This window comes from Sciurus carolinensis, chromosome 2, assembly GCF_902686445.1.
Source record: "Sciurus carolinensis chromosome 2, mSciCar1.2, whole genome shotgun sequence".
Taxonomy (NCBI): Eukaryota; Metazoa; Chordata; class Mammalia; order Rodentia; family Sciuridae; genus Sciurus; species Sciurus carolinensis.
In genome coordinates, this window is record NC_062214.1 from 5,767,923 (window position 1) to 5,788,126 (window position 20,204).

Here is a 20,204-nt window from a genome sequence, read left to right on the forward strand (position 1 = left end):
TTTCTTTCTGCCTGGGAGTGCCAATGGCGGAGGCGAGGAAGTGGACGGGCACCGAGGGTCCACGCGCCGCCTCTCTGGAAGACCGAAGGGCGCAGCGACTTCGGAACCTCTTGATAAAGGTCATTCATTCGCGCTCGCACTAGAACGAAACCCGCGATGGGGAAAGAGACTGAAAAAAATCATCTTCCCGCCTTTGGAGACCCTGCCCAAACATGCACACCGACTGCTTCTGGGCCGGAACCAAGGCTCGCGCCCCTTAAGGTGCCGGAAGCCTTAGCCTTCCGTGAGCTCCACTTCGTAGCCGATTGCCCTGGCACCCAGAACAAACTTCTCTCCGAAGTCCCTGTCCCTCGCGGCACAGCGGGGCTGCGCCCTTAGACAGCCAGCACCCCGGGTACAGTGGCCACTCCGGACCCCCAGAGGCCTCGCAGCAGCGAAACTAACTGTAAGGATCCACGCCCGGCGGAAGCAGGGATGCGGAGGTGGAAGGTTGTCAGGGGCTCCGCTCTGCCGCCCCCTAGGGAGCCTGCAGTCACACACACTCTGGCTCCGGAGCCTCAGGATGGCCCAATAAAGCACGGACCAGGGGCGACCAGGTGTCTGCAAAAACAGCAGCACCCCAATTGTGAGCCACCTCGGAAGAGGGTGGGCCGGCGCCTCTTGGAAATACGGCTCCAGGCCCCAGGCCAGAATCCTCAGCCGCCCCAACGTCCACCCCCGACCCCAGGCCCGAACAAGGCAGCTCCGCAGGTAAAGCCGGATTGGAACCCAAGGAGGGGGCGTCCGAGCAGCAGGTGGAGGCCCCTGTGCGATTTTGCGGACCCCGCGACGCGCGCGGGACCTCGGCCCCACCCCTCGCAAAGCCTGACCTCAGTCAATGGCTAGCCCGCCGGGACCCAGCAGGGCTCAGAAGCCGGAGGCTGCCGCAAATCCGGGAGAAGGGTGACTGTCGTCGCGCTTCACCCTTTAGCGCCTCACTAGGCACACACTGGGCTTCACAGGAAACGCAGACCTATCTAAGCCCTTAAGCCGCACCCTCCAGCGCTACAGACATCAATTCACAGGCACCCCAAAATATTAACAATCTTGATAGAAAATAAACAACAGAGTTGTTCACAGCACGCAAAGCGGTTGCCGCACACGCACAGAAGCCTCCGGTCTGGTCCAACCCAACTCCCTTTACAGGGCTCCTAGGGAATTGCACCAGGCCGCAAACTGGAAGCAGCTTCTCAATCTTTAATCTTCCTCACAAACAACGCCTTTTTGCAGACAAGCAAAGCAGGGTGCCAGGTGAGGGTACTTGGGGTTCCAAGTTTCCAAGGAGGGCCCAGTCCAATTCTGTCCAACGTCTGGTAATGGTGCGGGCTCTCCAAACTGAGACCTCGCAGGTATCTGCCCCATTTGATAGCAGCCCAGGTGGGTTTCGAGTTGTCCAACTACCTCCAAGTCACAGAGTTAGTTGCCCAGTATCCAAGCCACTGCTACTCGAAGGGACCTGTTAAGCGAGACAGGCCTGGCTCTCCCCAGCCCTGAGCCTGGGGACCCCAGCCAGCCAGAGGCCACTCATGCTTGGCCGGGTGATGGTAGAAGCCTGCCTATCTCCATTAATGTCCCGAGGCCGGGCAGCGCTTGACCTAACTGCTCTGAGCGCGGGGCGGGGGGCCCTGTACCTGGAGGCCTTCGGAGCTCAGTGTCCTAGGTCACCATACACCTCCAGGCCAGCTAAGCCCGGAGGCTTTAACTCACTTATCTTGTTCGCGGTCAAGCGAAGAGAAGGCCCACTATGGCCAGGCGCTGGCGGCGGCACCCGGCTTCCTGCGCCAGTACTGGCCAGGATAGGCAACCCCTGCAGCGCCTGGGAGCCACCCTGCACCCGGCAGGCACCCTCCGTCTAGCCACCAGCCCTCACGCTTAGCAGCGGTCTCTGGGCTCTCCTCTCCTCCCGGCCGGTGTCGGGAACCGCAATTGCCCTCCACCCAAACAGCACTTCTCACCCTTAGGAACTGGAAATTCATGTTGCAGGTCTTCAACTCTGGGAGCTGGGGTTTTAAGAGCAGGCTCAACGCAGGAAACAGGTCCCCGAGGGCCGAGTCGTGTGCTGTAAACTCACGCTCGGAGCGTTCATTTAATTAACGCAAGGGGGAAGGGGTGGGGGGACAGATTCACAGCCAAAACCAGCTATCGCGATTGGAAGACACACCTGGAAGGTCCTCCTTCCTCCTCCCTGCCCGCCTCCCTCCTCTTGGAAACTGTAAACTAGCCATTTGAAAGGGCCTACCCCGTGTTTTAAATGATCTTTACATATGTATATGACGTGCAGGACCAGAGTTCATCCAACAGATTTTAAACATAGTGTTTGTCTCACCGACAAAGGATACTTTTTAAATCCATGTAGCCTCCAAAGCCGGAATTATTAACATTTCCGTGAATTCTCAGCCATCATTCCTAGCTTTGATCTGACTTCAGGCACCACGCAGGTTCCCAGGTCCTGCTGAAACTGAGCAAGTCACAGTGAGTGAATCCTCTGGGAAAGAAGGAATAGGGCGGGGGCGGGGAGGGTCCTCTTGGAGTGCCAGAGAGCTTTCTTTACACCTTGGTTATCTGAGGCTGTTTGCCTTGTGGAGAAACGCAAAGTACTTGGGAAACCCAACAACAACACGGCGCGGGGGCAAAACCAAAAACCCCTAAGAGCTCTCGGTAAGATAGACTTGTGGTAAGGAAGACTGAAGTACGTGCTGACAGTTGACCAGGACTCCCTGCTCACCCACGCTGGGCCAGAGGGGGCAATGAGACTTGCAGAGACTGCTCCTCATTTTCCAAGTCCTTTCTGGTTTTCACACAAACCCTGCGCAAGCCAGCCAAACAGCTTCTTTCCCAGGGAGATGAGTTGAAAATGTCTCCCACATTTCTCTAATATATGTGCCTTAGAAGAAAGAAGTGTCAGGAGAAGCCACCTCCTGCTGACCTCCTCCTGTGTGGCTTCTGCCCCAGGAGCCTTCAAAGGCAGTTTTTTAAATGCACCAAGGGATTTTTATGACAGAGCCAGCCATAGAAAGACATGTAAATTTTCACATTGTGCAAAACAAAAAGTTTTTGTTTAAGCACAGCCCGCAGTTTCATGGAAAGGGTTTTAAGCATTTTTATCTAGCCACCTCTTAGGCAGAGAGGCAGAAGACAAAAACGGAAAATTAGTTGGACAGTGTAAGTCTGGTGGGGTGGGGTTTTGTTGTTTTGCTTTGTTTTGTTTTGTTTCTGTCTGTTTTTGTTTCTCTGGTTTGGGTGATGGGGATTGAATCCAGGACCTCATAGGCTGGTCACCCACCCCACCACTGAGCTGCACTCCCAGCCAGGAAACTAGGATTCTAGGATTCGGAGTAATCTTATTCTAAGCGTGACCCATGCCATGCTGCAGGATCCTGCCTTGGGACACAAGCCACACCTCCTTGCCCAGCAATAGCATGGGTGTGAAGGAGGGGGGAGTTTGTGTTCCTTGGGGAGAGGTTTGCAATTAACGTGTCTTGTTATAATTAATTTTCAAAATGAACACACTCATCACTATGGAACATATTGATTTTATTTTAAAATTTAGTCCAGAAAGGAAGTTTGTTTTTGGTTTTTGGTTTTGGTTGTTTTTTTTTTTTTTTTTTTTTGGTTATTGTTATAAGTTATTAGTCTTTGTGTGTCATTTCTACTGTGATTGTATCTTTAAACCAACAAAAATAAAAACCCAAGAGATGCAATAACCACTGCTAATGCCCATATATGTTATCTGCCTGGCCTGTCACAATACAACATTATGAAAAATCAGTATTGGGGTCTGGAGGAGGTCTGCATTCAGTCCTCAGCACCCCAGAAAATAACTGACACTTGGACAAGTCCCAGGCTCCCAGGGCCCTTTCTCTCCCAGGTCCCAGGCCTCCCTGGACCATGCCCAGTGGCACTGCCTCCTCTCCCCTTTGCCTACTTCTTAAACCTCCACCAGCCAGGCTGCAATATGGTCTGCTTCCTCCCGCCTCTCCCTCACCTGGCGCACCAACCTTGGCTTCCCAGGCCCTGGCGCCAAGCTTGGAGTCCTGCGTGCCGGAACTCATTCCTGGGGCCGCCAGCCCAAAAACAACACCACCACCCAAAAGGCCAAAATGTCACCATGGCAACCCAGGGATCCAGAGGGAAGCTCTAGCCAGTGAAACTCAATGCCAGATTAAAACCAGCAACAACAAGAAAAATAGATTCTTCTTTAGATCTAGTTTATAATCTAAAAGAAATATCAGTCTTCCAAACCCATCTTAATACCAGGCACACTAACCAAAAACTCTTTAGCAAACACACACACCGGTGTGCACATGTTTCGAGAGCATAATTTCTCCCCTTCCCTGATCAAAATCTTTAGCCTCCAAAACCAAAACTTGGAAATGTCTTCCACCACCGTTCCCTTCTCGTAAAAAATAAATAAATAAATGCACTTAGATATGCACAGAGAAGACTCCTAACTGCCCTGCCCTAATTTATCCTGTGAGGCAATAACACGTTTTCATTCTGTTGAAAGATGCTCTACTGCCACGGAAGTAGACCTGTTATGACCACATCCAGGTTCATTGATTGGCCAGCTGGAAAGTTATTATCCATTCAAACCCTGAACTTAGCTGAAAGCAGGGTTTCTGAAAGCGAGGGACAGTCCAGGGGCAGCAGTGTGGCAAGGAAACTTGTTAGAGCTCCCAGTTCTCAGGCATCCCGCTGGACTCCTGGATTAGGAGCCGTGGGTGGACCCCTGAAGTCTTCAGGTGATCCCCGGTAGCTGGAGGCCACTGGCATACACGATTCCAAGAAAACAAGCCTGAGACGATTTCTTCCCCTGTTGTCTGTGAGACTCTGAAGCTGTTCATAGTGAGTCAGATCTAAAGCCACAACTGTATACGTTAAGTGATGTTTTGGTCCTGATCTTGTAAACTGATGTTGTTCTTTAATCTTATCACAAATTGGCCTTTGAGACAATCAGTTTACTTAACTCAAAACCTCTCATTTAGACCTTAGTTTTATTTCATTTTAAAGAAACACTCTTTCATTCATATACTCAGTGTGGTAAAAATTCTGTAATTCATATGGATTTGGAAGAAAAAAGAGGAAAAGGCAAGGAGGTTTATCTTATTAACTCCAACATGATATTTTAAAAACAGAATTGGGTTGATTCTCCCTGTCTATGTATTGTTCCTCATCCTGCCCATCTCCCCTCCCATACCCAAAGGATTAGATTATAAATCCAATTTTAGGTTTTACTCAGGAAAACAGTAAGACCTCAAAAGAGATGAATAGCCGAAACCAAGACTCCCAGCCCCTTCCCATCCAGAATAGCAAGTCACCTGCATCTTCTTCTGGACTCCAGTCCAAGGCAAGAAACCACCCACAGGGGACCAGCCCTCTGCCCCAGGACTGCTGATGCCCAAGGAGAAGATCATGCTCCCAGCAGGGTGGGTCATGGTGTGTGGGGGGGCAACTAAAAGGCTAGAATTAGGCTAAGTGAGCAGAGGCGAGAAGAGACCCCAACCTCAGTCTACATCGTAATGCAACGTTTCAAAATTTAATTTAAAAAATCAAAATGAATGTAAAAAAAAAAATCCATGAAGAGCAAAATACCAACATTTTAAACAAGGACAGTGTTGCTTGTTTTACTGACCTGTGTGGCTGTGCAGCGGAGGAGGCTCTTTCCAATCAGCTGCAAGTTCCAGTCCCTCCTTTTCCTACCAAGTGAGTAATAACAGTTGAAAGTGGTGAGCAGGTGGGCGGGAAGGCAGGCCCTAGGTAGGGGTGCTTGCTTGCTTGTTTGTTTGCTTGTTTGTTGCTGGGCTCAAATCCAGGGTCTGGCCCAGGCTAAGCACAGGCGCCCCCACTGGCTGCGCCCCTACCCCACACCAGAGCTCCCACAGGGAGCCCTGTTGATAAGCACAGGAGGCACAGGGTTTCCTTTGCCTCTGGCTCAAGCGTGGCTGAAGGCGCTCTGGGAACTCCCGCAGGCCGCAGGCAGAGGGCAAAGGGAGGCCAGGGCCTCACGGGGTGAACTCTAGAAAACAGGAAGCCTAATGCCTCCCAGTCCTTTCTCTGTAGGGTTGCCATGAAGGAGGGAGGCTGTGGCCTGCCTTTCCTCCAAGGTCTCCGCTCCTGTCGGTTCTCCAGCCGTTGAGACTTAGTGAGGAGCCGGGCCTGGTGCAAATCCTAACGCTGCCGGATCTTGAGCCAAGTGCTTTCCTCTCATGCCTGCTGTTCACTTCTGCAGCATGGAGACCACAGAGCAGAGCCCTAAATGAGAAGGTGTGTGGAGTGTCGCCCGAAGCGATGCCTGGCTTCAGATGGCGTCACTTAACGTACAGCAGACTTGTGAACCTACATGCTACGTGATATCAGGGTACACATATTATTACTGTCGCAGTTGCACTCTTACCAATGTGCCCCACGTCCTGGTGACGCTTAGCGCTGTTGGTTTTCTCTCTCACGACAGAGGCTGCTCTTCCTGTCCCAGGCTGAGTCCTATTTCTCAGGTGAACCACTGACTCCTTTAAACCCCCCACCTCCAGGCCTCCGTGCCCCACCCTCACACTCAGCCACCTCCCTGCGCCCTCCTCTGCCAAGGTCACCCACTGGATCCATCAGTTCATCAGCAAGCGAGGGGCGCGTGAGGACGTTCCTCCTTCACTCAGCTCTCGGGGCCTCTGCAGGGCTGTCAACAGGCAGGAAGCCTGCCCTCTTTAAACTTCAGTCACCCACTCCACGGCTGCTGGAGGGCTGCAGCGCGCCAGGCTCTGTTGTGGGTGCTGGAGAGACAGCATGAATAAAACCGACAAAATCCCCAACTCACACAGCCTCTGTTGGCCTATGGAAAGGGTTAACCAACCAGGTGTGGCGGCCACACTGGAATCCCCAGCCCCTGAGGAGGCTAAGGCAGGAGGATTGCAAGTTTGAGGCCAGTCTGGGCAACTTAGATCCCGTTTCAAAAATTAAAAAAGGACTGTGGATATAGCTCAGTGGTAGAGCACCCCAGGTTCAATCCTCAGTACAAAGGAGGAAAAAGTGTTAAAATAGAAGGCAGGAAGGAAGAGAGGGAGGGGAGAAGGGATGAAGGAAGGAAAAGAGGAAAGAAATGCCGAGAACGAAGGCTGAGCAGAGGCCAGCGTGCGGCACGCCTCTGGGCTGTGCCGTATGTAACGGGGCCTGTTGAAGGCTGACCTAGTCTAGGGGTTCGGGCAGACTTTGGAACTGAGGACAGAAGGAGGAGACCCTAAGACCAAGCTGAGATCGGGACAGGGGACCCATCCTCTGCAGGGAGCTGGGGCTGAGAGGTACTCACTCAGGCCACACGTGCTGTCCCATGGAGCGGTGGCCCAGAGGGGACCTTTAGAAAGGAAGATGCTGTGCCCCTCTTCGATGGTCTCACCAGGGAGTGGATTTCCTCATGCACTCAGCATGTAGCTTGCCAGCACCTCTTACATGCCAGTGGGACACAGAGGTCAAGTCCTCGCCCTGGAGAAGGGCAGGGCTCTTGAGGAGCCAGACTACGAACACCATGTACACGTCAATACACTGGAATAGGGCCAGAGGGGCTGGGAGACCGCGGGGCGGGGGCTTCTTCAAAGAGCCACCCAGGCAAACAAGGCCATCCTTGAGCAAAGACCCGAACGATGTGCTAGTTTACAATCCACGCACAAAAGGAAAAAGGGGAAAAAGACCCCAGTTTTCCCACACCCCCGTTCCCAGAGACCGACAGGCGTTTCTGTTCACAGCCGCGTTATACACTGTGCTACAGCAGACTGCAGACCAAGGCCTCGTCGGTTAAACACCGTGCCTTTCCGTAGCAGTAGTGAGTCCGTGTAGACTTCACCTTCTGCAGTTCGCTCTCCTTGTTCCCTTTGGTGCTGGGAAGTGGACGGTGGCCTCCTTTGTCCCAGCTGTGGGTAGCAGCAGCCTTCCATGCTAGTGCATGTGGACTCTTGCTTCTTTTCTTCTTGTTTTTCTCCATGGTTTCCTTCTGCCTTTCTTTCTACTCCTCTTCCCCTTCCTCCTCCTCTTCTCGTTCTTCTGTCCCACCCGCCTCCACTGGTTTCAATATTTTTATAGGTTCTCATTAAGTCACCCAGGCTGCCCTTGAACTTGCAATCCTCCTGCCTCAGCCTCACCAGCTTCTGGGATCACCAGGCCTGCGCCCCTGCACCCAGCTCACTCGTTTTCAGTTTCACTAACATTGATAATAGTTGCCAGTAGGATTTTATGGCTTTCATTTGGCTTTCCCCGTGCGCTGCTTATGTGCCTCATGTGATTCTAAGAACTTTTCGCGTTTTATCTCATTTAGTCCACATGTGGACCCTAGGGGGGAGCTACTACTGTTTCCATTTCACATCTGAGGACTCCAGGAACAGTGGTTTCAGAACTCAACCTTCAAGGGCCAGACAGGTGGCAGAAAGGGGGGAGTGAGACACTGGGTGTGAACATGTCTTTTGGAGGCTAAGCACATACCCTAACAATCTGAGTCAGGCTGTCTATTAAAATAGCCTGTGCAACACAGAACCTGGGCTTCCAGAGGCAGGCCGGCGGCCTCCTGGGGCCTGCAAGATGCAGGCGTGCTTCTTCCAGGAAGGGCTCGGAATTGGGCCAGGTGGCCAGAGCTGAGGGCGTCTAGTTTCTAAAAAGGTCCCACTCATTAACACTCCCAACAGCCTTCTAGGAAAGGGGCAGTTCAGTGTCGTAGACAGGACTGTATCAGCCCTTAACTGTTGCCGGTAAGACAGCCCCTTGGGAAGAAAATGTCACATTTGATGGGTGCCTTTCCTTCCCTGGTCGTGGGGGTTACTTCTTCTGTTTATGCTACTTGCCCAATTTTCTATCAGCTTATCTTCTCTTTGATTTTTCCCCCAACGACTTTCATCAATTTTCGTTGGTACCTAGGGTGATAATCCCTCTGGTTTGGGCGAGGGACCTGAGAGAGGCCACGGTAGACAGAGCTGCAGCTTGCCGACCGTCCTACCTGCTTCCTTGATTCTAGTCTTGCCATGCTCCTTCTTTGAGTGTTCCCAGGCCAATGTCAGACTCTTTCCATATCCGCCTCCTCCATATCCCCCACAGGAGGCGCAGATCTTGCTCCAATTTTGAGTGGAATGGCTCAGAGTGTACAGAGAGAAAGACCTGATGTCTTTCGCTGGTGAGCTGGAAGGTCTTGCTTTGGTCGAGGAAGGCAGTGGGTCTAGAATGTCCAGCACCTCAGGCAGAGCTGGGGGATTAGATCAGTAGCTCCCAAAAGAGATCATTTACGCCCCCAGGGGACAAATGGCAAGGTCTGGAGGTATTTTCTGCAATCTAGACTAGGGAAGGTGCTCCTGGCATCTGGCATCTAGCATGTAGATAATCCCAAACCGGAAACAACCCAAGTATCTACTGATAGTAGGATGAGCACATAAATTCTGGTATCTACATATAATGGTTCTCTCCACAATAAAGAAGAATGAGAGAGCATTTCTGAACCTCACAGACATAGTGTTAAGCAAAACCCCCGCCAAGAACAGCTGAGCCTGGGCTGAGGGTATAACTCAGTGGTGCAGTGCTTGCCTAGCAGACAAGGCCCTAGCTTCCATCCCCAGCACCACACACACACCAAAAAAATAAATAAATAAAAACAAAACAGGTGCCAGGCACAGTGGCCTATGCCTACAACCCCAGCAACTCAGGAGGTGGAGGCAGAAAGACTGCAAGCTCAAGGCCGGCCTCAGCAACTGGACAAGGCCCAGAGCAATAGCAAGACCTGTCTTGAAATAAAAAATAAAAAGGGCTGAGGAGCTAGCTCAGTGGTTAAGCGCCCCTGGGTTCAATCCCCGGCACGAAAAACAAACAACAGGTGACCTTAATCAGTGTTGGTGAAAGTCAGAATGCTGGTCAGCTCAGCTGGGTAGGGCAAATGGACTGCAAGGAGCGGAATGTTCTAGATCTTCATCTTCGTATTGCTTATGAGAACTTACTGATTCTGCATGTTGGTTGAGCTGTACGCTAAGGTTCCGGCATTTTAGCATAGGTGCCTTATATCTCAATTTTCAAAAGTGAAAAGATAAAGTGCTTGACCCCAAGGAAGAAAGTAATTAAACCAAGTGTAGAAATCATGTAGAAATGAACTGGTCTTGTGCATATTTTGTTTTAAAAGGGTTTAGGTAGACATATAGGGATAACTATTTTTTTAAGTATTTTTTAGTTGTCCATGTTCTTTATTTAGTTATGTGCAGTGATGAGAATCGAACTCAGGGCCTCACACATGCTAAGTAAGTGCTCTTCCACTGAGCCACACCCCCAGCTTAGGGATAACTTCTGTAATTTGTATTTTCTGATGATACCCTTTATAAGTCTGTCACCCGCTGGGGATGAGACAGCTGGATATCCACATGCAGAAGAATGAAATCAGACCCCTCTCCCACAGTTATACAAACATCAACTCAAAATGGATTAAAGACTTAAATGGAAATCCTGTAATGTAAAACACCTAGAAAAAAACATGGAGAAAACTCCTTGATCTTAGTCTGGACAATGATTCTTTGAATACGAGCCCCAAAGCCAAGCAATAAATGTAAAAATAGACAGGCTGGGTGCAGTGGTGCATGCCTATGATCCCAGCCACTTAGGAGACTGAGGCAGGAGGATCATGAGTTCAAAGCCAGTCTTAGAAACTTAATGAGGCTGTAAGCAACTCAACAAGATCCTGTATCTAAATAAAATGTTAAAAAGGGCTGGGGATCTTTCATGTTGTGGAAAATTGCAGGATTTGTTCTTTTTAATGGTTGAATAGTATTCCATCACTGTATATTCCATATATAAGCTATATGCCATATTTTCTTTCCATTCATCTGTTGTTGGACACTTACGTACTTCCATATTTTGGACTTTGTGAATAGTGCTAACTTGGGAGTGCAGAGAAAAAAAAAAGGGCTGGGGATGTGGCTCAGTGGTTAAGTACCCCTGGAGTCAATCCCCAGCACCAAAAACAAGCAAAAATAAACAATGAGATTACATCAAACTGAAAAGCATCTGCACAGCCAAGAAAACAACCTGTGGAGCCAAGAGACGCTATGGAATGGGAGGAAAGGTTGGTCATTTGCTCGTCTGAGGCATCCATGTCCAAAATGGAAAAGGAACTTAACCTCACAGCAAGACAGCACTCAACCCAGTGAAGAGCCACGCAGGATCCGAGGAGAACTTCCTCACCAGAGGACATACAAATGACCAACAGGGAGACGCAAAAACGTGCGACATCACCAGAGCAATCAGGGTCACTGCACAGACACTCACAGGGTGGACCTGTCTTCCGAGTTCCCCAGGTCACGCACAGAGGGGTACTTGGCAAACACTTGTTTTATGAAGGAAGACTTTCCTTTTCTCTAAAATACAGAATCCCTGGGGAGGGGATAAGGGAAGAATGGAGGCATTTTCGATGGTGTAAGGGAAATGGGGGGGAGGGGAGGGGAAGGAGGGACGGACATCGTCACCCTGTGCACATGTATGATTACACGAATGGTGTGACTACACTGTGCGCAACCGCAGAAATGAAAGGTGTACCCCATCTGTGTACAATGAACCAAAACGCAGTCTGTAAAAATAAAAATAATTTTAAAAAAAGTAAAACAACAACAAAAAAGAAAAAGTAAAAAAGGCAGGTCAGCTTGAAACATCAAAACGTCTCATCCCTTGACTTTAATGGTTTGTCTTTGGATCATCTCCGTTTGACTCAAGAGTGGTAGATAGAGCCTTCAGCCAGTCGTGTAAATTATCTGACTGAACAGTCGCCTGTGGTAACAGATTTAGTCTAGTAAATAACCTGAAGGAACCTGATACAGAGCAAAGCACAAAGAATAAAATCCTAATGGTTAAAAAATAAAATAAAATAAACAAAATATAGAATCCCCAAAAGTCGAGGACTTGTTCCATTCAGGGTGCGCTCCCTGCCTGTGGAACTCACCAGGAGGAGCCGAGTCACAGGTCTTGGGTTGGCTGTAGACTCTCCAGCTCTACAAAATGTCCCCTGAGTCAGGGCTTAGTTTCCTCACCTATAAAAGGGAGTAAAGGAGGCTGAGAAGAGCCACATAACTTGCCCAAGGCCACAGACCAAATACAGAGCAGAGCTTCCAATTTGGACGAACCAGGGCTGGCCGAGACTGGAGCCCCCAGGGAGAGAGACAAGACCCAGCCATGCTGAGGAACAGGAAGGGGAGGTTTGGAAAGAGGAGTGGGAAGGAGAGGAGACCAGGGAAGAGCCCAGGAGGCTGAGGAGGGAACTGGGAAGGCTGCAGGGTCACCAGGCTGGTCCCCCCACCCCTGGAGAGCCGTCAGCACCCGACTGGAAGCTCCATCGGCACTATGGATCACTCAGCTGGCTTGTCCCTTAGCAGTGGGGTCCACGAGACTCTTGAGAGGGCCCTGAGGTCACGACTGTTTCCCAACAGCATCAGATGTCACTTGCCTCTTGCACTCAATACAGTGGAATCTTCCAGAGGCTGCCTGGCGTGACATCACAGCAGATTGAAGGCTGAGGCAGAGGTGGGAATACAGTTGCCTTCCATTAAGCTGCTGGACATTTAAGGATTTTGCAAACACTTTTTTTTTTTTTTTTTAATGTTATAGGCCAGAGTAGTTTGCTTGTTTGTTGGTGCCGTTCTGCTTGAAATCATTGGGCGTAGGTCCCGCAGCTGGGCTCCTCACGGGCCCCCGGACGGAGCAGGCCGGCGCTTCAGCAGAACCCGCAGGACCTTCTCTTTGGCTTCCTCCTTTTTCTGATCACTTCCCTCCACCGGCTTTGGAAAGTGGTCCCGGCTCTTGGAGTGCTTACTGTGCTCAGCGTGCACACGAGGACAGTCCCAGCAACCAAGCAGCCGCTGGACTCCCAGCTTTGCCCTGTGACGCCTGTGCTGCCCGGGACGTTTCCCTTCCTGTCCAGAGCACCACCCTTCCTGCCAACCCCATACGCAGGGCCAAAGGCACAACTCCGCATTTTCTAACAAGGCTGGGATCACGCAAGGGTACCTCTCCTCTCTCCCTCCGTGTCCCTCATTGTGGTGAATTGAGGGAAGATGGTAGTTCTGACAAAATTATTCTTGTTAAATTTTTTTGCAGTTTTTGGAAAATGTGGTTACCTCTTGTAAAATAAAATGCTTGGGGGTTAATATGTAATGGGCTTACTGTCACTTTCAAATAAAAATCTGTTACATTGCTCAGTAATTTAGTACCGTGAATATTGATAACCCACACAGTCAAAAGCTTTTTGAGGATTTCAATCACATTTTAAAATGTAAAGAGGTCCTGGGCTGGAGGTGGCTCATTGGTAAATTGCTTGCCTGGCATGTATGAAGCTCCTGGGTTTGATGCCCAGCACAGAATGAAAGGAAAGAAAGGAAGTGGGGTGATGGGGAGGGGTCCTTGGGTGCCCTTGGTAAGTAGCCACCAGGCAGGTGGCACTCACGTACTGCATGATTAAGTGGATAGATGAAGGAATACACAGATGAATAAGTTAACAAATCATAATGATGCACCGATACCTTTTGGGTACCAGATCTATTGCTCTAAAGGAAGGGGGCGGAGGGAGCAGGCTAGCTGAGCACCACCCACCAGGCCATTTCCCTCCGGCACCCACAGTTCCTCCCCTGAAGGATGTCCTGCTTAGCCGACACAGTGGTACACACCTGTGGTCCCAGCTATTGGGAAGGTGGAGGCAGGAGGCTTGAGAGTTCAAGGCTAGACTGGGTAACAACCAAACAAAGAAAGGAGGGAAGAAAGGAGCTGTGCTCAAATTAACAGCACTTAGCAGGGCTTAGCAAAGTCAGGAGCCGGGAAGCGCTGGCTCACGAATACAATGGAAATCTGCACCGGGAGGCGGGGCTGTTTGCATCTCTGAGGTGACCTGGAGGGCGTGGGCGGCATTCTGCATCTGCTCCCCCCTTCCCCCACGCCTTCCTTCTGAGTTTGAGAGTCTCCTATGGGACTGGCAGGAGCGGGAGGGGGTGGCAAGTGAGAACTTTGACCTTTACCAGGAATGAGGTGTCCAGGATCTCTGTGGTTACAGTGTGGGCATCTGAGCAGGCCTGGCAAATTGGTCTCCTCTGGACTGGGTGTCGGGTCACCTTCCTCTCGGACTGGCCACCCAGGCTGAAGAGGCAAAGGGAATGTTGCCAGGGAGTCTAAGGGGCCCAGCCTGCCCCAGGGATCAGCAGACCTTGCAGAGGGGGTGACACTGAAATCCCAAGGGGCCCTCGGAGGATGCGGAGTTGGCCTTAGAGGAAGCAGAGGGAGGGGCCGGAGTGCAAGGCCCTAGGGCATCAGAGCAGCTGCAGAGCTGGGACTCTGGAGGTGCGGGTGGGAGCTCCTTCATTCAGTCTGCAACCGCGCACCCATTCCTCTCCAGTGCTTAACAAAGCATGCGGGCCCCAGGGATGTTTGGTAAATAAGATGCTTTCCTGGGCCAGGTGGGGTGGCCCAAGCAACTGGCTGGGGAGGCTGAGACAGGAGGATTGCAAGTTCAAAGCCAGCCTCAGCAAAAGTGAGGCACTAAGCAACTCAGTGAGACCCTGTCTCTAAATAAAATACAAAACAGGGCTGGGGGTGTTGCTCAGCACGGGGGGTGGTGAGCGAGACCGAGGCAAATGCACTCTGAGCACCTGCTGCCTTCAGGGCTGACTGGGGGACAGTGGGCAAAAGCGACACAGCCCTGATCTCACAGAGCTTCGTGGAGGGGTGTGGCCGGGGGACTGATAACCACGGAGGCCTAAGACCCAGTCAGGCTCTCTGTGAAAGGAGGGAAGGCCTCTGAGGTAACTCCACACAGCACACCTGAGGGACCCTAGGCAAAGAGGTTTACAGCCAGGCCCCTCAGGGCCAGGCAGGTAGCTCAAGTGTGACCATCTCACACCAGGTGCTAAGCCAATTGCCTTAGGACTCAACTATTAACCTTCTTGGTTGAGACACCTTTTAATATAGCCTGTGGCCCAAGCAAAACCACCTGCAGGCTATTCAGGACCTGGGCAGTTCTATGCTATGGAATTTCATGGATCAGTTTCCCCACAGAATCCACAGGACTCGCAGAATTGCACAGGTACACTTAACTAGACACCCCCAGCAGGGTAGAGGAGGGCCATTCCCCCCAAGTTCACTACACCAGTGCTTGACGGGGTGTGTCAGAAGCCCCTTAGCTTCTCCTCCACATAAGACGTTTGTGCCTGAGTCCCCTTTCTGTTCCCTGTTTTTATCCAGGGACCTTTGCTGTTCTACATCCAGCCGCACCCTCGGCCATTCTGTTGCAGGGTAGCCGCAGCTCCTCCTTAGTATGGGCACGGCCGTCGGGGGCAGCGTTACGGTGGGCGCCTGTTGTTGGGTTTTTCTGGTCCTAGGGATCGACCCCAGCCGTGCTTTACCACTGAGCTACATCCCCAGTCCTTCCCTAAATGTTGAGACAAGGTCTCGCTAAGTGGCTGAGGTCTCCCTAAGTTGCCCAGGGTGGCCTCAAACGTGTGATCTTCCTGCCTCAGCCTCCTGAGTCACTGGGGCTGCAGGTGTGCGCCATTCACCTGGCTGGTGGAGACAGCCTTTCCTGTATTTCTCAACCGCTTGGATTTCTTCTCTGGCGAACCTCCTGTTCCTGCTGGTTGCCTGTATTTCCACTGGACTGTCTGTCTCACTTCCCTTTTAGGTTGGGGTCTAGAACCCTTGTGGAATGGCAGAATACGCTTGGGGCCCAAGGGGAAGCCTAGTGTCACCATTTCCAAATGGAGGGACCTGGGTCGATCGCCCGACAGCATTTATTTTGCAAACGCTCCCATCTGGAGTACCACCTGGAGCCCCTCGTGAGTGGCCTGTGCCGGGCCCGTCCTGCTCTCTGCCCAGGCGTCTGCCACCGGCGCCAGTGTGTGTGCCTACACCACGTCTGGTCGCCTCCTGGCTGCATCCTCCGGAAGAGCTCCAGGATCTGATTTTCTCCACCTCCCCCAGCTTGGCCTCAGCGTGGAACAGAATCACAGACCCACTCCGAAGACGTGTGGATGCGTCCTAAGACCTAAGATCTTTATGCTAATGAGTGAGGCCAGGTCACTCTCGGGTCTAGTGAGGATGGTAACTAGCCAGCTCCCTGACCTGAAGCCTCAGGTGAAGAAAATAAAATTCCAGACAGGTGACCCAGAGGATGGCCACAAGGGCATAGAGTCCCTAAGTGGCTCACCCAAAGCCCTGGCCTAGGGCTGCTTCTGCTCTGGGCGGAGGTGTGGTGGCTCCAGGCTCCAGCCTGAGGCGAAGTTGCCCCAGCACCCAGGGTGGGGTACAATTTATCTCCAGGTACAGAGTTGTTTGTTATCAGCCTCTTTGCTGATAGGAATCCTTGGCAGGAGGGAGCCGGTTCACATATTGATCATTGTTAGGTACTTTGAAAAATTACAGTAGCTTTCATCAACGAATCTTCAGGATACACCTGCTGTGCTCGGAGCACGTACGCCTGGCATGTGAGCTCACATCGTGGCCAGGGAGTAAAGCCTGGACCCAGAAGCAGACCCCTGGGGAGGAGGCCACAGCACAGGAGACCGGGGAGGCGGGGGCAGGGTCCGAGCTGGCTTACTGGTATGTGGACAGCCGCAGCTTGCAGGCACTTTGTATATTTAGAAGTTTGTTCCTTTACTAGAATGGGAGTTGTATCGGGCCCCATCTGTCCCAAGGGCCTGGATGATCCCTGCTGTGAGATGGGCCCTCACTGTCACTGGAAGTAAGGACCCAAGAAACTGGAGACGGCCAGCAAGATCCAGACTCAGGGGTCACTCCATTCTACAGTGTAGACAGCAGCCACAGTGACCCAGGGTTTTTATAAGCGGGTGGTTCAGTTTCACTGGGTCAGGTGGGGCTGGGATTTTGGTTTCTAATGAGCGCACAGGAGGTTTGGGGGAGCCCACCCATGGATCTGACTTGGTACACAGCTTTAAAGGCATTCGTTTAAATGTTTTCAGCATTTGCCAATTTTTCAAAGCTTCTCAGGTCTTGGGTTGGCCTGATTTCACAATCCCAAGGTGGAGGGAGTGGTTTTTACATGGCAAGAGCTTGATATTGATTCTGTTGGGAGCGATGAGCATGCTGGGACCAGGTAGTTGAAGAACAGACAAGCAAAAAAGTGTTTGTGTGTTAGAGACACAGAGTGGGGGTGTTTCTGGGTGAGCCTGGGGTGTGTTCTGATACCCTGGCTCACCACCGGGAGAGGGACAGATGAACTGCAAGGGGCGGGAAGGGTGGTGGGGCCAGTGAGGGTCCAGGGGAGGGGGCATCGTCTCGTCCTCTCCACTATCAGATGCATTTGAACATTTCAATAATAATAATTGGAAATGGAAATAAGATGTGATCCTGGTTCTCATGAGGCAGAGGGGGTGGTCCAGCCAGAGCTGAGCAGAACCAAGGCTCAGGACAGCAGCAAGCTTCTGCCATCAGATCAGTGTGTGCGGCGGGGGGTCATGGGGATTGAACCCAGGGGCACACTACCATGGAGCCACATCCCCAGTCCTTTTTTATTTTGAGACAGGGTTTCACGAAGTTGCCCAGGCTGGCCTTGAACTTGAGATCCTCCTGCCTCAGCCTTCCCAGTTGGCTGGAATTAAAAAAGCACAACCCCACCCAGCTGATTAGCATCATTATTATTTAAAAGGCCGCAGCCACTCTTGCCTTTGTGTGCCCATCCTCCCTCAGATCAGGTAGACGCTTTCTTTTTGTGGGTAGCCCTGTCTCTCTTCTTTCCTTCCTTTCCCCTCTCTTTGGTTGGAGTGGTGGTTTTGTTCCTTTCTCCTCCTGTGGCCCCACCCCAGGTGTAACCATTCAGCTTTCCTGCAGAAAACTCAAGCCATTAACATCGTCTCTTAGCAGCAAGGTCTACTCACAAGGAAAAGAGGAGCCATTACCGCCTCAGGAACCACTGTTTATGGCAGCTACCTGGAAGGAGGCGAGTGGGTGGGTGGGGACCTGGTCCTGCATTTGTCCCCTTTAGTAACTTTCAGTTGGGCTTTGGTTTTAATGCCAGGTGCTTTTTGAAATTACCCAATACTGGGTACATATATTTTGGTTATAAGATACCCTTAAACTATGGCTGCTTGTACGGCTGTGCTGCAGATAGCCCTCTCTGGTCTTTCCTCAGAGGTGAACGTGGCTGCTGTGGCCAAGGACACCCTCCCTGGAGTGACGGCTCAGCTCTTTGCTCTCAGACACCTTCCTGGGATAATGAAGGAAGTTGCCTGCTTTCTCCCCAGAAGGGACCACAGCGAAGAAGGTTGTAGGCATCCTTGGAGTTGTTTTACACTACGATTCTCCGCACACAGTTTTTAGAAGAACATTTTATTCTTTGCCATTTTACATAAAACTACCATTTAGCAACATTCTTTACCATTCCTCTATTATTATCTGTCCCCAGATCTCTCTCTCTCTCTCTTTTATTAGCCTCCCTCCACCACCCCAAAGCTTTATTGAGGTATAATTGACAAATAAAAATTGCCTATCTCACAGTGTGCTACAGAAGCGTTGCTGTATTATACACCAGGAATGATTAAATCAAGCAATCGAGCGTATCCATTACCTCACATGCTTATCATTCTTCTGTGGTGAGAATGTTCAGGATCCACCCAGAGCAATTCTCAAGCACACGGCCGTTGGCGTTAGGCACAGTCTTCTCCCTGTGCAGGAGATCTAGGACTCATGGCCTGCCCAGTTAAAACTTGGTACCATTGACCGTCTCCGCTCCCACCCCAACTGTATCTAATTTCTTAACATCTGCAGAAAAGTTCATCCTGTGGGATTTAGATTAGTCAATAAATATAAACAATAATCTTCTTCTGGGATAGAACACCAGGACTTGCAAGGTTTGTTACTCTAGTAACAGAAAATACCCCAGAAGAATCTAGAACTTGCATCTTATCAGGTGGCAGCGAATCTCTGAGCTCTCCCCAGGCATGCTGATGAAGGGAAAGTCCCAGGAGCCTGCACTGCACGGCAAGAGACCGGAAGCCAATCAACCCTGGCACAGAAGCGGCTCCCCAGCAGTCCCAGGGCCTGGCAGATTCCTCTCCACCTCCGGGTCTGGCTGGTTGTGAACGCTTAGCTAAAGAGCTCAGGCTCCTGGTTACCCGGAGGCACAGGATCCTGCACTTACACAGACACCTGCAGACGTAGGTCTGTGCAGAAACGCGTGCCAGCCAGCGGACTTCCAAACACCTCAGAGGCCCTGGGAGACGGCGCCTGTCCAGGGGCGAAGCCCTGTGGCATGCCATTATGAGCATGTCAATGCCGTGCCCAGGCACCAGGCAGCAGGATGAGGAGCTTCCTATCAATCCACAAGTGTCCACTGAGCACCTACTATGCGCTCTGTTGCAGAACAGTGAACAAAGCAGATGTGGCGTCTGCTCTTTTGAAGTTTCTGGTCTACTGGGGAGAGAGCAGCAATCAAATGTATAACATAACAAAGGGACAGCCAGAGGGAGGAGGGAAGATACTCCAAGAGAAATCGCACATGCCCCACTCTGCCCCTTGAACTTGAAGGAATTCGCCCACCCTCAAGCAGTGTGATTTTGGACGAGATAACCAGCTGCTTAGGACCTTATCTGCAAAGTAATAACAATCACAGCTCATCTTCTTGCCAGCCCCAGAGACGCACCATTTCCAAGAAACCCCCAAAACCAGAACCCAGAGGCCTGGGGAAAGGCGGGCCCCTTCCCATTGCTAGCCCTGAGACGGGCGCTGCTCCAGATCAAAGACTGGGCTCTTGTTCCCTAATCCTGCTGGAACCCTAACTCAGAGCTGTGTCTCCAGGAAGTGGGATGGGGCAGCGGGAAATCAGACTCTGTTTGTACTGTTTTAACGTTATTTACTATAAACACGTGTCCTTCTGATAATGCTACCCATTTCTAAACACTAAATGGCCTGTACTGGTGCAAGGATAACCAGAAATTTTAATGGAGTAGAGTAAGTCATTCAGCTCTAGGGAGGTTTGGTTGATAGTAAAAGATATCATGTCACAACAGAGGAGACAGGCAGAGGGATCAGTGGGTGTCAGTGAGGACAGGGGTCTGGGGGAAACTTAGCTCCTTGTTTCAAACAAAGTGCAGATAGCCAAGAGTTAAGGGCAGAAGTTCAGTAAAAATACACCAGGAATTTTTAGAGTTGAACCATGGATGCGACTTTTACTCCAAGAC